The 15,979-nt window shown below is 38.4% G+C and overlaps 1 protein-coding gene across 1 annotated transcript in view; it reads right to left on the reverse strand.

The window, feature by feature from the left end:
- Window positions 1–15,979, reverse strand: part of LOC149802660 (uncharacterized) — an 86,054-nt gene that overhangs the window by 29,507 nt on the left and 40,568 nt on the right. The gene's annotated exons all lie outside the window — the stretch shown is intronic.

Below are 15,979 nucleotides of genomic sequence, written 5' to 3' on the forward strand. Positions count from 1 at the left end.
TTGCAGCGACAATGCTGTTACTACTTTTGTCGGTGTTGTCTACGTCGTTTTTGCTCAGCTTCCTTTCTTTACTTTCATTGTTTGTTTTAAATGAATTGTTTCTGATTTTTTTTATCAGCAGCTGAAATAACTATTCTTTTTACATTGTCGGTAGTTTTGGTAGTTTTCATATTAGAACTATTAGACAATTTTTAAAGTGATTATTGCATCCATCAACGCTATCCTTTTTCATAATCGTGTCACTAGGCAACAACAATATACCTCCGCAATAATTAGCGTATACTAAACTAACTTTGGAAATCTGAAATATTTTTCCTAACATATCATAACATTGCTTTCATCTTAATAATAGTCCTATTTGCCTAAAACTTACGTTGCAACTTCTTTTTAAATGAATTTTATACAGTTGAAACAAACTGTTTAAAATATATTGCATTTGAACTTGAGCACATAGTATATAAGTTGCATATAATCGAATGCTTTGGTTTGAAAAATATCGTATATATTAATCGTTTCTTACCTTGCCGAAACTGTATTTTAATTTTCATTAATTTTACAAAATGAAAATCCTTAACCAGTACTATGTTCATCAGTTACATCATTCCAAGGTTAACACTTATTACTATTAGCTATTTGATTGTTTCCCCATCGCGTAAATGCAATCATAATGAGCAGGTAAATTCAATCGTGTAAATGCGCCTGTACCGTTGACATGGGAAATGAAATACAATATGATTCGTTTAAGACATGCGATGCAGTAGCCAGTTAACAAGAGTAAAACAAATGGTTAAAGGCACTAAAGACATTAACATTTATTTTTTTTCTTTCTCACTTTTAAGCAAAATAAATGACAGAAACGACACACACACACACACACACAATGAGCCAGGAGCGAACGTTTGAGATTGGGAGCTAAAGCATTGGATCGAATATGTTTCCTGAGGAATCTATCAACAGTCAACACGTTAAACACGCGTATTAACATCACATGCATGGTTGTAATATATACTGCACATTGTAAAGTACATATTTAACACCCTTGGATACATATCCTTGAAGGTTAAAGCCAGAATAGACCACCTGCAAACTGTGAGTTTTATTTTAGACATACGTTACCTAACGTTTGCTGGCATTAGTGTCCGTTTTGGTTTATCTAAACAATAAATAACGTAACGTGATGTTGAAAATTGTGTCAAAAGATTCTTGTATTTTAAAGAAATATGAACATGGTATTAATATATCTGGCTTGGGGATCTGGAAAGAAATGTGCGTGTGTGTGTGTGTGTGTGTGTGTGTGATTTAGATTTTTAACGTAGCTTTAACAATTTTTCAGTCATATCGCTATGATGTCTGCAGTGTGGCACTTTATAGTGAAGTCTAACACTGGGGAATCATGTCGCAGACATGTAGCATGATGTCCCACCGAGTCACATTATCCTGACACTAGGCCAACCAGTCCTAACACTAACCTCTTAATGCTGAGCGCTAAGCGAGGCAGCTGTTAGTACCATTTTTGTAAGTCTTTGGTATGACTCGGCCGGGGATCGAACCCACGACCTCCCGCATCTGAGGCGGACGCTCTAACCACTAGGCCACCTAGCGGTTGAAAGAAATATAAAATACGTCTGTATTGATGACATATTTTATAATCAAAGTTATAGCAGCACAAGGTCTCTTTAAAATATGGAAAAATTATTTTAATTCAGTGCGTGCTTCTTCCTTCTACAGAATGATCGCATCTCATGAATTCACCGCTCCGGTGGCCTAGTGGTTATAGCGTCTGCAGACATCGTAGCGATATGGCTGACAAATTGTTAAAGCTATGTTAAAAATCCTAATCACACAAACACATACACACATACGCGTGCGCGCATCTCATGAAATATTATATTTACTGACGTGGCATGCGTTCAAAACACCCCATTCTTATTCACAGTTGACTGAAGCAACAAAAGCTCACAGCCGGTGTTAATGGGGTTTATAATCGCTCGAGATAATGACCTCTTGTAATCAAACAGTTTCATTATAAACATCGACCTTTACTGCAGCGCTCGATAAATAAAAAATGCCGAGATATGGAGATGGTGTGTTCGAGTCTTTGGAAGATTTCCCAAATCATTTAAAACAGGTAGGCGTTGGAAGAGGATAACCGATGCAATGTGAATCGGTTTTTCCCTTGACTGAAACTAATCTGTTTCTTTCTCTATCTCTCTTTCTCTCTCTCTCTCTCTCTCTCTCTCTCTCTCTCTCTCTCTGGATTTATCCGTAAGAAAGCTCATAATCAGGTACTGCAAGAAAATCGTAGGGTAGAGTTGGCTTGGAGGAATTGCAACTCATGACGAGTAGTTGTTGCTGTTGTTGTTGTTGTTGTTTCAGCGAGAAAATTTTAGTCTGAAAAGTCCCAAAAATTTTTTTTATAGACATGAGAAAAATTATTTAAAGAGTAATGTTTAAGGAAATATTGAGACAGACAAATGATTTCTATAAAATTTCCCTAAGACGTATGGCAAACGCTGAACAACGTAAAATATAAATCCTCCTTCATGCTTTGATTAATACATTATTACAGCAACACGCTTTATTTCTCAGACATGGGATCTGTAATATCAAACGGTTGAACCGCTAGAGTTGCCCCTCTTATATCAAGATTAGGTTCTCAGGCGGTGGTAAGGTAACTTCAATACTACCTATGGTTACCAAAGATTGTTTAACCAAAGCTTTAATTACTATGATAAAATACAGACATCTTTCCTATACGCACAACAGTTTTGAGAATCACATCTGATAATGCACACACAATTGTTTAACAACTGCTACTGCTTTTATATTCTAATTATAGAGGTGTACAAGTTTTTACGTACCGTTGCACTCACCTAAAAGTCGAGTCCTACTCCAAACAACATAAACGTATTATGCGACGGTCTACCAGGGTCCATTTGGTTTGTTCTACTAATTGCTACTAGCAAACAGCATGATTCAGATCTGCCGGGGCATTATTAGACGGTTAGTCTGGGTCTATGCAGTATGCAGTTGGACACGACTTATAAGCTAGTACCGGCAGAATGTGATTTGTTACGGATGCGGTTATCGGTACATATTTGTAGAGAGTATGATTTGAAACGGATGCAGATTCTAAAGAATGTGATATAGAAAGCATGCGGATGCCAATACGTATTTCTAGAGAATGTGATCCATCCGTCCGTCTGTCGGTCAATCTATCTATCTATCTTCCTCTCTATCTACTCATGTATTTATCATATCGTTCTACATGTATTTATGTATGTATTTATTTGTGTATGTATGTATTTATGTATAAATATCCAGTTAAGAGCGATAACATTTTGCTAGAATGGGCTTATACGTTGTTATAGCTCTGTTTATACGAGGTCAAAGTCAGTGTGTGAGCTAGGGTGTCAACGATTCGTTCACATCAATTTGCATTTTATAAATAAACATATCAATCATGTCTTTCTGTTAAACGTCTGCGCTAAATCCAATCGTGTTTCGTCTGGTACAATGGTGTCAGAAGTTGGATTGGATTACGCAGAGTGCTGACATTCGTTTACTTAAGTCTTAACTCCAGCGTTTTTCTTCTTCTTCTCATTACGATAAAGATAATGTGGACATCTATTTGCAAGATTTGAACAATATGACACTGTACAGAGGTGGATAAAGGAGGATTGGTCGCTCCATCTCACTGCATTACTAAGGGATAAAGAGCTAAATCTATCTTCGGTTCTCCCCGCGAAAGAAGCGTTAAATTATGACGCTCTAAGATAGGTACTTGTAAAATGGTGTAAGCTACGTGAGCAAGGATTCCGAAAGACGTTTAAATATAGTAAACGAGAGACAGACAGACAGAGAAGGACAAGCCTTGTTCGTATTGCTTATAACGACGGTTTGAATGTGGAAAGGTAGACCATACGTTCGATGGTATAACAAACCTTAAATTAGAGACCAGTTGTTAATCACTTTTAGTAGGGATTTGTGCCTATTTCTCATGGAAACATCCTTCGCGAATATCTTTAACATGTCTACGCAAGCATGCCATTTCGCCAAAAACCGTGGAGATATCCAGAACGTGGTCTCGAAAGAAAACAAGTTAGGTAATCAGTCTAAAGACCAGCGAACTTGAGAACCCGAATAAAACTGGTGCTATAAAGGTGGAAGTTGTAAATCTTGAAGGATGTTCGTCGTAGTGACAGACAGTGCTACGCGTAAAACGAATGGGGTCACATCTCGTCCGATTGTCTGAAAGGAAAGCAGTTGTTCAGAGAGTAGTGGTTGCTACTGAAAGCAGGGGTTAGTCAGGAGGAGACAGAGTGACGATTTACCGCCTGAAAACTCGGAAACGGTAAACGCGGGTAAGGTATACGAGTCCAGGACTTATGCACATGTCAGGTGGGATATGATTCACTTAATCAGCACTTGGGGGGGGGGGGGGGCAGTTCCGAAGGGAGGGTACCGTCACCTGGTGGTACCGCCATCGGTCAAGTCTTATGTTACGTGTTTAGGCTCTAATAAACAGTAACAAAAGAGTGAAAACAACAAGCTTTTAAAAAATTAACAAATAATTTATTTCCCTGGAAAATCTGTAAAAATGAAAAATAATAACTTAGGTTTTAATAATCAAATCCAAAAATAATCCAAGAATAATCCACGAATTAAATTTTCGAAGTCCTAGTAATGAAATATTCTAATGAATTCAAGTTCGAGTCCCGACGAAAAATCCAAAATGGAAAGCGAAGACTTATACTATAGTCAGTTTAGAGATGATGTGTTTACAGTTCTTTGTGAACCACTGACAATAATATTCCGGTGCTTGAATTTCCGAATAAAATTTAAATAAATGTCTTTTGGAGTTGAGGAAGCTGGAACTTCAGAAAGATAAAGAAAAACTAATGCAGTTGCAGTCGCAATTGGAGAAAGGAAAAGAACAACTGCATTTACAAGTGCAAGAAAAAAGAAAAGAGAAAGAAAGACGAATGCAGTTACAAGAAAAACAAATGCAGTTACAATTAGAAAAAGAGGAGAGAGAGAGGAAAGAGAAAGAAAAAACAAATGCATTTACAAGCGGAAGAAAGAGAGAAGAAAGACAAATGCAGTTACAAGTAAAACAAATGCAAATGCAATTTGATAAGGAAGGAAGAGAGAAAGAGAGGGAATATCAATTTAGAATAAAAGAAATGGAGCTGGCAAGTGGAAAGCACATCCCCACCTCACATACAAATTTAAGTTTTGATGTTGCAAAGAATAGGTTAATTCCCCCTTTCAGAGAAATAGAAGTAGAAAAATATTTTACTCGTTTCGAAAAATTTAAATGGCCAAGGGAGTATTGGACTCAATTATTACAATGTATACTCACTGGTAAGGCTAGTGATATTTACAATTCACTGTCAATTCACTGAAGTGGTGACTATGATGTGGTTAATGAATGCATCTTAAAGGTTATGAATTAGTCCCTGAAGCTTTTCGGCAAAAATTCAGAAACTAGAAAAAAGAATTTCCGAATAAAATTTAAATAAATGTCTTTGTCCAAGAATTATGTGTGAGCACTCAAATATTTCCAAAAAATAGAATTATCTTTTAGAATCCAAATAATTTGAATAAAAATTAAATTATAACTCAAAACTATCACAACACTTTCTAGTGTAAAGTAAAGGCCCAACTAAGAAATATCTCTATAGACATTGATATAAAACCTGAATCCTGCGCAATTTAGGAAAGCCCAGAACTGCGAAATTGAGGCTGTTTACATATAAAATTACGTATGACCTTGATAAAAACCAATCATTTTACTCCGAAAATAAAATAAAAATAAAATGTTGTTTACTTGTTTCTGTGATTTCTGAATCAATGTCGGGAACAAGTCAAAAATAGAAACAGCGTTTCTGTTATTAGGTATTTATGAAAAGATTCAGGTCAAACTGAATTTTCTGGAAAATATGAAATTCGTAGTAAACGAAATTACATTACATTGACATGTAATGAAAGTAAAAATAATAAAAATTTAAAACTTACAAACGGACAATTAAATTAAATCAAATATAAATTAAATGAAATATACATAACATAAGATATAAAGTTTTACGCGCATCGGATGTATAGGCGTTTAGTATAATGCCGTTCGTTGTGGATGACCTGCTGCTTTGTTAGAAATCCCAGTTTATATTATTGAACCAGACGCTTGATCGCGTTCCTGTCGGAGTAATATAAAATGAGACGCCTATCCTGACCGGAACCGTTGAAGCGCTGTGTATCGACAATCACGTATACAACTTAACAGTTGGTTTTCCATTGTACAAACGATCGAAATTAGGTAGTAAGCGCGAATGAGGAAACATCCGCTGAGCCAACTGAAAGTCACAGGAGCCGTGACCGATATCTCGCTAAATGAATTTATGAGGGAGTAAGGGCATGACACGTACATGAGCGTGACCGTGTGGAAAAGTGTATCCGATTCTGGGAAAAATGGTAAAGGCGTAGAAATATTGAAATTCTTACCCACAAAAATATTAATTTGCAGATAATTTATTACGGTCGATGATAGAAAATGCTTCTTAGTGGTTGCTCCCCTGCAAATAAAGTCCCATGTGCTTATAATGACACATGAGACCAGTATGACAAGTCACTTAGACATGGAGAAAAACAACTGATAAAGTGTTAGTCGAAATTTGTTGACTTGGCGCAAATAGCGACGTAACAAGATTATGTCCATCATGCGCTGTTTGCCAGAAGATGGTGTCGATGGTAAAAGGCCAGTGGAACAAATGCCTTTAACAGACACCAACTTTAAAATGTTGGCGGTTGATATTGCGTGACCTATCTTTCCTGTTACAGTTCTGAAACTCACCATTGTGGGTTATTCAACAAGATTCTCAGACACCATAACTACACTAAAAGCTCTCACATGCCCTGGTGTTATTAAGGAGGGTTGAGCATTGGGCTAGCAATCCCACCTTGTAAACAAAAGTTAACACTACCCAAGCCACATCAGTATTAACATGAAGACAGGAAGATGGATGTTTACATTCAATGGATCTCTGCAGCACAGACTATTGCAGACCAGGACTAAGTTTTCAACGGACGACGACACCACCGGTGATTGTGAAAACCCTTCAAGGCAGCAAACACTCTTAATATCCGCTTTTATTGTGTCAGGAGGTTGACAAACATCAGAACATTGAACATGATAACGATATACGACAGCGGAAGAATCCGCCAAGTTGTTCAAAAAATGAATCAGTACATCCTCGAAGTTCTGGGAGTCAGTGAGATGCAGTGAATTGGCAAAGACATCAAGGTATTTATAATATAATGGTTCTGTACATAGAAAGGGATGACGAAGCCAACCAGCATGGCCTCGGTATACTTCTTTCCAACAAAGTCGTTCAAGCACTCGTGAAGTGGAACGCAATTACTTACAGCCTCATTATGACAAGATTTCAGATCCCATCCATCCATCCTTTCATATGACCATCATCCAGTTTTGCGCACTGACAAATGAGAAACCGGATAGTGAACATCAGCAGCTATACGACTCGCTGCAGGCGACATTGATACCACACCAAAACAGCATATTCTGATGATGAGTATCGATTTAAATGTGAAGAATTGCTATACACAGCGGAGGACAAAATGGTATTTCGGACTGTTGACAGACTCGTTGACATGGCACTCTTGTACGACCTTACCTGGTGCAAATACAAGGACACCCACAAGATGATATGAGTGTCACTTCGTGGTCGACTTAAGAACCAGTTGGATTACATTCTCATCAGTAGTCCGAAAATCAACCCCACAAATCTGTGTTGATGCTGATGTACGATGTTGTGGGTATGATGTCACCTGTTCATTAAAATGTGCAATTTTGCTGCATGCAAATCATTCCGGAACAAACCCGCGTACACTTTAAACACATACCGGTAATTGGTAACAGCCATATCAAGCACGAAATTCAAAATGGCCATAAGACAGATGGTTGTGCTATTCCAGGTGGATTTGCAAGTCACCAAACATACTATTTGCTCAGGAAATATAATCTACATGTTACCAAAAGAACCCTTCAGCCGACGGTAGCTGCATAGACACGAGAAATACCGGTAAGTGTATAACATGTACACCGATATGTGCAGCCAAATTTGCATGCAGACAATTGCAGCTTTTAAAGAATAGGTGATATCAGTCCCTCACCCGAAAATCAATATCATCACGGGTGAAGGGCTGATTTATAAGACTATCTCATGAGCAGGGCATGAATTAGATCGCTAGAATATAGAGCTGAGATGCATCGTCGGTTCAGAAAGAAGGAACGCGAGTTGAGGAAGAAATCAGGAGAGACAGGAGAAGATGGTACAATGACAAGGCCACCAGAATGGGAGCAGTAGAGACAAGACTTGATCTGCAAGATGTCAACTCTGAAAAGTGACCAGTGGGAAGTCAGCATCATTGCCAGGATTATGGCTGGTGAATCGAAACATCGTTGTCCATTTATTATGAATATAAACCGGAATGTCATCAAGAGGAAGGAAGGAAGCAATAACACTGGGCTGAATAGTTTAGCGAGATCGTAATCTGATCTGAGCCGACGTTGGGTAACTTAGTTGAAAATGATCTGCAACATCAATATATTGACTGAAACTGTGATGGGGTAAAGCGGATAGGAAAGGTGGGGGATGACTTTGGCGATATCACTGCAGAGGTGCTGAAGACTGCAGCCTAAATGGTAGCATGTTTATTTAGCAGGAATAACCACGCCGTTATTTGTAGGTCCCTGCCAGTTGATTTGTCTCTGTATAATTATCTATGACTTCAACCGTATCGTAACGACAAAATCGAAATCTGTCCGTTGTCAAAGCCCATGGCTAAGCGAACATGCTTAAGCCTATCCGTTTTAACTTTTGAACCTCCAAGCAATATATTATGTACAATATACACAATCTGTCGTTGCATGGCTTGACAGCTTTCACACAGATATCTTTAATGCTACTCTGACCGATATCCTTCTTAGGATCAATAAGACATTTCAGTTATACTGATTATTTGGGATCATAACGGTTGCTTTTTTCTGTTGGAATCACACCACTAATTATTAACAGGTTACCTATATTGAAGTGTGAGCGCGCAGAGTGTTAGGACGATACCTGACTCCGTACATAATTGCCGAAGATCGGGCCTTTGGCTATACTATCAGTGTAACATGTTTCTTTTTCAATTTTCAGAGTTTCGAATCGTTTTTATTAAACTTCTGCCTATATTCTGTCTGTGAACGTATACGATTTTGATTGTGTATGTACCTAAAATTATCGTGACACTGATGATTAAGATAGACCTTTTATAAGTACTATGCTCCTGAAACATATATATCGAGAAAACGTCGCAAAGCACATACTTTTTATTGTTGAGAATATTTGCGTCTATTTAATAATGAAGCGCATGCATTCTTTACTGGGTCATCTAGTGAACGAAATACTTTTTTCCCTAAGACGTTGACACTGATGTCAACGTAAAATTATTAGTGGCATGAACTCTATTGAAAGTACCTGTTATCAATTACATCCCAGATAAGAAAAGGCACAACATCTGACAAACTCGTTAAAACTGTCTTTAAGGTCTGTTTGAATATAAACGTAAAAAATAAGTCGATTTGTTACCAAACGACGAAAATATATTTTTCAATGTGAAAGTCCACTCATCTTGGACATAAAACATATAAATGAAGACAAGCATCTGTTACGTATTGGGAAAAGTATTACTACAACGTTTTTGCCAGCGTTTGATCACATAAACGTAAGTAAAACATGAAATGAATGTTTTGTCATGAATATCTTTCCAAGAAAAATGTAAGTAAAGGGTTGAAAATGGTGCATTTTATGCCGAATTTCTACAAAGCAAAGTCGCGGTTTGAACTGTTTATGGAAAACTGGTGAATATATCAGAAATTCACGAAAATATCAAACAATGGTTAGCAATAATTACATGCTCAAAATACAAACGTCGTGTTATAACCTCATGCTAAATTTAAATAACATCTTTTGGAACTTATGCTACTCTTAGTAAGCTTTTGCATCTTTTCCATGTGATTAACAGTGGAGCAATTACCATGATGGCCTTGATGCTGATGCATATTGGATGCCCATTGTCCATTTGAGAAATAATTATAATTTAAATAATGGTCGTCTTAAGGTCCGAAAAGTTGCATAGCTTTGCGACTGGAGTTGTATTTGTCTCTCAGAGAGACAGAGAGAGACAGGCAGGCAGACAGACAGAGGAGAATAGTGGGTTTCAAGACTGATCTCCCTCTTGCTAACAGTTCACTACTCAAGCGTATATATGACACTCATGTACGGACTGCGTTAAACAATTGATTTTGCGCAGAGATCGATAGGGAAATCTTGTTTAATATGGTTGATTATCGTAGAATTCCAGCTTTTTTGGCATACAAATCATACCACTCATTATTAACTGAGCAGTGTACCAATCTGAAAGTGGGGGAACATTTGGTACCTTATTTAATACTTGGAAATCAAGCCACGGGCTTTAATATCAGGGCCGAATATTTCTTTTCAATTTTCCCGGAATTTAATCAGTGGGTTCAACTTCTAAATATGTTTTGTCTGTGCACGTACATGATTTTATTAGCTTGTGTCTCCCCGGCGCGAAAACTATGATTAAGTTAACTTTTATCGGTGCCGACCTTGACCGACATATATCTGGAGAAAATGCCTCGAAGAAGATTGTTTTGATTCTCCAGAATGTTTGCGCTTATTTTAATCCAGGCGTATATTTTGTTTACTGGGCCATCTTGTGTAAACAATGTTTTTATTTTATCAAGCTTTCACATGGATGTTCAAGAAAAATGAATTAATGTTATTGTCCCTCCATGAACAAGTTTAGCTAGGTTAACATTATAATATTCAGACCTCAAAATTCTTTTAAATTCTTTTACATTTTATGTTTTTTTATTGGACATTTATCTATTAGAACGTGCATTTCACTTTCGATGTGTCCATGTCCGAGTACCTGCATTGCCTGGTGTAATGTTATACAATTGTGGAATATGATATCTGACCCGGAATGGTTACGAGAGGATTGAAAGATGTGGAAACGAGAGAGTAGACCTAAAGTTGTAAAGGCCGCCATGTTATTCATCAGCACACGGTGTGTCTAGTGTACTAGCTACTGAAACGCTTCGTCATACTTGCTTTCATCGGAATTTTCTTTTTCTTTTGCTGCTGAAGGCTTTGTATCCATTGTACATATCCACGACATCAATAATGGTTTCCGCGCGAATTCGCAGTACAAGACTCTGTATTTGCTACTGTCTGCATCTGCCAACAATGGGTGCGTCGCTGAATGAGTTAAAATATGAGAAACTGTCTAATCACATTTGTAGTAGATTTTCTGGCAAATAATGCTTGTTTTCCAAATGTACCTAGACATCGGGAAATTTTACCTCATGTTTCCTGTGATGTTTTGGTTCTAAAATCTTATCTTACCCTACCTACGTTCAACATATGTTTTGCTGATATAATCCTCATAGTAGTTAAAGTGCCACTGTGCTGCGCTCTCTAATTCTAATACCTTAGAATTAGCCTTATGGAAAACCTCGTCAATCCGCAGCCTCGCCACCCACTGAAACATCTTAGTACATTGAACACCTGCCATAAATCTTTTTTGTTTCCTTTTCCCTGACAATTTATGCATTTTTTCAGTCTATTGACAATTTGGCTATTTTTGCATGTGGCAAGACGTGTTTGTGTCTACGCCAAGTTCCTATCTGTTTCTTGCACTAATGTTGTTGTTTTATGTATAACGCCATTTTCAGCACATGATACGGGCTACACATGGCGGCCACGAGACTTGGTCGAGGAAGAACCAGGGAAAAGCCCGATAAGCTCCATCGACCCAAGGGAAGCAATTTGCAAGTTTCAGCACATGCCCACATCGGCCGAGCCTTAGACTCGAACCGACGCAGAAAGAGGTGAGATGGCAGTGATCGGTAAAGGCGGGCGCTTTAGACCACTCGGCCACCCGCTGTCCAATATTTTCCGAAGACAATAACAGTTCAGCAAGAAACGCACAATGCACGCAACATTTCTATCTTTAGCAACCTCTCTCTCTCTCTCTCTCTCTCTCTCTCTCTCTCTCTCTCTCTCTCTCTCTCCACAGGCACACATATACATACACACGCAAGCATGGAAACTGAAAATAAATCTCCAGCCAAAAATGATTCTTTTGTAGATGTGATATTGAAAATCTTCAGTCTTCACTCAGCGTACTTGACTTCGCAAAACTGCCTCTGAGCCCCGGCTCGAATTTAACAAAGTCAGTTTAACCGCTACATGCCTTCAATGCACGTTTGATATGATTTACTGGTTCAAGTGGAGCTTGAAAAGTTGTAATTTTTATTGTATTCATTGAAATACGTATAGAAAGATATATGTACTTGTTTTAGTAACGATGTACGATGACTGCCATTTTGTTTGCTTTAATTTTAGCGGCCGCTTCCCAACTTTTAAAATATTTGTTCTCGTATTTTTAGGGTCAAACTTTCTTTTCAACTCGCGTATGCCAGTTTCTTTTGAATTTTCAATTTACTTTTTATTTGTGGATTCCCGCCGACATTTATCCTTCTTTGTGTCCAGACTGCCACACAAGTGGTCGCAAGGTCGAACTCGCGGCGGCATCCGAATTTTGTTTTTTATATTTTTTTAATATTTTTAGGTTCAAACATTCTTTTAAAACTCACTCCTCCCAATTTTTTTGTATTCCCGTCCCAGGAGGGGCAGTTAACCTAGTTGCAGTTATAATAATGCATACGTCATTTCCAGCAGCGCATTTAACGCTGATTCAACAAATACGTACATTCACACAAAATTTAAGCCCTCTGGACGTTTACTTTCCACTTCAGTTTTCACTGCGAACAAAACAAACGTTTATTGACGGTATTAACACATCTTCCCTAGCCATGGTTCCGATGTGATAAACCCTATCTACGCCTTGGAGGATCGAACAGATATAATGGTGCTTTGTTCTAGCGACATCTATTGGATTTCATGAGTTGCGTCCCTTAGTATGTAATACCAACTAACCATTAACATGGAGCATCGTACATCAGCCGAAAATGGTGGAGGCAATTGACCTAAAAAGGGTACTTTGTAAGTTTAATATTAAAAGAATGACTATGTACCAGATGGAAGCCATTACAAGTCTATTTGAGTGAAAGGTATTTGTGGAAGCACGGGCCGGCAGTGGAAATTGTTTATTTATCAGTCCATTCAAGTTGTGTGTTTCCCTTGTCTCGACCATGTAGGAATAGTGTTCAAATTTGAATAACTTACTTTTGACTGGATGCGGTGGCGTATGCAATGAAATTCACAGACATGTAGACATAAATATTTGCTCGATATGCCAACGTGTAGATAGGGCTATCATATCGTAACCTTGGCTAGCGAAGACGGGATCAACCCTGGAGATCTAAATTGAGGTCGTGACCTATATATTCCGCAAATCTGGCAAGCATTGTTTGCAAACAATGATAATAAAGCTTTAACTTATTTGCGCAGAACAGGTGCAAACTATTTAGTGCAAGCTGTCATTCCCATTCCCTGGTTACAGTTTATGTTTTTCACGGGTTAATTATTACATGTCGGAGTTAAATGAAAATCACTGCGAACAAAACAAACGTTTATTGACGGTATTAACACATCTTCCCTAGCCATGGTTCCGATGTGATAAACCCTATCTACGCCTTGGAGGATCGAACAGATATAATGGTGCTTTGTTCTAGCGACATCTATTGGATTTCATGAGTTGCGTCCCTTAGTATGTAATACCAACTAACCATTAACATGGAGCATCGTACATCAGCCGAAAATGGTGGAAAATACTGCCAGGTGGTGACTAAATGGCTAATATTATCAACTACATTAACTTGGCGTTTTTTTTTAATGATTAATCGTTTCGACTTTAAATGGCATAAGACAGGGTTGAATTAACTTGGATTCGGGAAGAAAGAAAAAGTCAGGTTGGAGGAAAGAAGATAAAGCTGCTAATACGTGCTTTCCTGAACCATATTTTATGAAAATTGTACACACATTCTGTAATGTAAATAGAAGTCTATTTCTTGGGAAAAGATTTTGTTCTAATATTTGAGAGTGATAATTTATCTTTACTTGATTTCGTGTTTTAAAATCAAGTAAAGATACGTTATCCCTCTCAAAAATTATGTTTTCCTCTGTAAATCAAATGTTTCTTAAAGTTACTTCTTGGGTGTTCTTTTCTCTTAATTGTAAACTGATGCGGCGATGACCGGATACCGCATCAGTTGACTTTTAAGACCGATATTCACATACATTGTGAATTGAGCAGATAACTTTAGATAATTGAAACTATAACCGGGCTTTTGTTCACAGCTTACAGCAGGAATAGCGGTGAAGAAAAAAAAAAAGTTCGACCTATGACAGGACTCGCGGTATTAATTGAGCTCCTATAGAAAACCTATGCACACACCGTATTAAAAATTCAATAAAAAAAATTATGAACGCTCATTTTCAAACCTGTATTTATCAGTATAAACATATCCTTGTCGAGAATTTGTTTTAAAAAAAATACATGTAAGTCGATGCATGTTCTGAACCGACACGTGTTTGAAACGTGTACTTTCAAGTCTGCACCGACGAGTCAGGTGCTAATTTCAATGAGTTTTCCAAATTCGAGACTGTAAAAGGACTGAAATTCCAACAGTAAAACAATATCTTATTTACATTTTTTTCACTTACAACCACGATAGGCTCTCAAAGATTCTTGATACTAAAACCTCACTTTCATTATCCACCAATCCTGGCTAGCCAAATCAGCATATACTCTATCTAATCTTCACCCATTCCTCCGTATCTTAAGTACCCATTTTCTTTAATGGCAAGTAAATGACTGGATTTAAAACAAAATGATACCAGCTAGTGACTGAGTGAACCTGTTGGCCATTTGGACGCACCGAATGCGACTTTTCTCATTCGGCAATTGCCGTCCTATTAGAGGAATGCAGGTCACAATGATTAATCATCTTGTTCTCTGAAGGAATGAACTATTTCAGCGCCTTATATTTATTGACTAAAACAAAACAAAAACTCTCCTAAAAAAGATATAGACGAATAAGAAAACTGTTCATGGGACACATATGCCCCACAGTACGCATGCGCGCGCGTGTGTGTGTCTGTGTGATTTGGATTTTTAACGTAGCTTTAACAATTTCAGTGGGGGCCCCGAGTGGCCGAGTGGTCTAAACCGCTCACCGTTACGGATCACTGCCATCTCACCTCTGTCTGCGTCGGTTCGAGTCTCGGATTCGGCTAATGTGGTTATGTGAGAAAGCTTGCCAGTAGCTTCTCGTGGGTCGGTGGTTCTTTCCGGGGGTTTTCCGGGTTCTTCCTCCACCATTAATACTGGCCGCCATGTATAGCCTATCTTGTGCTGAAAAATGGCGTTAAACCATACAACAACAACAATTTCAGTCATACTGCTACGATGTCTGCAGTGTGGCAGTTTATGTGACGTCTAGCACTGGGGCATCATGCTGCAGACACGAGGCATCACGTCCCACCCAGACACATGATCCTGACACCGGGTCGACCAATCCTAACACTAACGTTACTTTTAATGCTGAGCGCCATGGGGCCATCCATAAATGACGTCACGCGGTTTTGGCCGATTTTTGACCCCTACCCCCCTCGTCACACATTTTTTAAACAAATTCCTTTCCCTCGTCACACATCGTCACAAATGTGTGACCCCCTTCCCCCTCCCCCAGCTGCGTGACGTCATTTATGGACGGTCCCCAAGTGAAGCAGCTGCAAGTACCATTTTTATAAGTCTTTTGCTATGACTCGGCCAGGGTTCCAATCCGCGACCTCTCGCATCCGAGGCGGACACTAACCACTTAGGCCGCCAGAGCGGTACCCCACAGTGCTTGAAATAA

This window comes from Sinohyriopsis cumingii, chromosome 3 (genome assembly GCF_028554795.1).
Source record: "Sinohyriopsis cumingii isolate HCF-2022 chromosome 3, ASM2855479v2, whole genome shotgun sequence".
Classification (NCBI taxonomy): Eukaryota; Metazoa; Mollusca; class Bivalvia; order Unionida; family Unionidae; genus Sinohyriopsis; species Sinohyriopsis cumingii.